Below are 1,309 nucleotides of genomic sequence, written 5' to 3'. Positions count from 1 at the left end.
CCCAAGGGAGAGTTGTACAGTGTCACCTCAGTGTCAACTCCTGGATAGTCTTGCATATCCAACTCCTACACGTTTTATACTCCTACACTCTATACATTTTGGGTGTTTTGGGGCTATAGTGCATCCAAGTATGAGTGGGTGAAATCAAATCAAGTTCAAACTAGTTTAAAGGAGCAGGGAGTAAGTCTGTTGGAAATCTGCCACCATGGTGAAAATTCAGTTCGAAGTTCCCAACAACAACATCCTTCCTAATAATAATAATATAACCCCCTCCCCGAAATGACATTGCATGTACATGATTCGAAGAGGCAGCCACCAGACAAAATGGCGAAAATCTGTGAATCCTCTCTCCTAGAACACCCCATACCAAGAATGGCATGTTTTTTATACAAACACACTCGTTCACTTCGTAAATGAACTATTTATTTCAAGGGATCTTGTTCCCTGATCGCTACCAATTGAACGTAGTCATTACAACCGTTAGAACGCTTTTAGAAAGCTTGAATGTTGCATATTGCTTCAATATTGTCACAACACACTTTACAACAGCAGAAATAAAAAGAAACATTTAAAAAAAGCTAACATAAGGTTATAAAACAAATATATAAATCAGATCATCAATAACCCATACTGTGTATGCAAACTGTATAACAAAAACAGAGACATGACCTGCAGTAGCTTGCTACACACTAGATCCAAACAGAGTGCCTCTGACTGGAGGATAGAATGTTTGACGTGACTGACAGGAAGGTGATGATGACTCATTTGTATGAACATGGGAAAATGTGCAAGGCTTAGCTTGCACTGTTTCAGGAATACAGACTGAACTAACCACATGAGGGAGACAGAGTAACAGAAATGAGAGTTTCGGGAACAGTAGTTCACTCTAGAGACCATAGAGACAATCTATTTGCATGTGAGGTCTATATCTCTCTGCTTATAAACTGAATCTTACGGCTAGACCGACAATTACTGCAACAGCGGATGGGTGCTATTGCGAGGGTCCTACTGCAAGGAGGACAGAGTAGAGGACACGCACACACACACACACACAGCAGGAATCCCCGTGGCTGCTAACGAGCAGCCAGGCAGTCACTCCTGCGTCATTCAGTTCCACAGGGTTCCGTGACTGATGATGCTGGTCCGTCTGTCTGTCTCAGCGGAGCTCGGTAGAGTGAGGCCTTCCCCCACCTCTGGCCTCTAACAGACTCCCCCAGTTCTGAGCTCATAGACGGGGTTGTGATTAATGTTGACTGAGGAAATACTGTATTGTCTGTCAGAGTGATAGATGTGTTCTGGTCAAATGGTT

This window comes from Argentina silus (genome assembly GCF_951799395.1).
Source record: "Argentina silus genome assembly, chromosome: 12".
In the NCBI taxonomy this organism is placed as follows: Eukaryota; Metazoa; Chordata; class Actinopteri; order Argentiniformes; family Argentinidae; genus Argentina; species Argentina silus.
The sequence above is the reverse complement of the archived record's forward strand: the minus strand, read 5'-3'. Positions refer to the sequence as shown.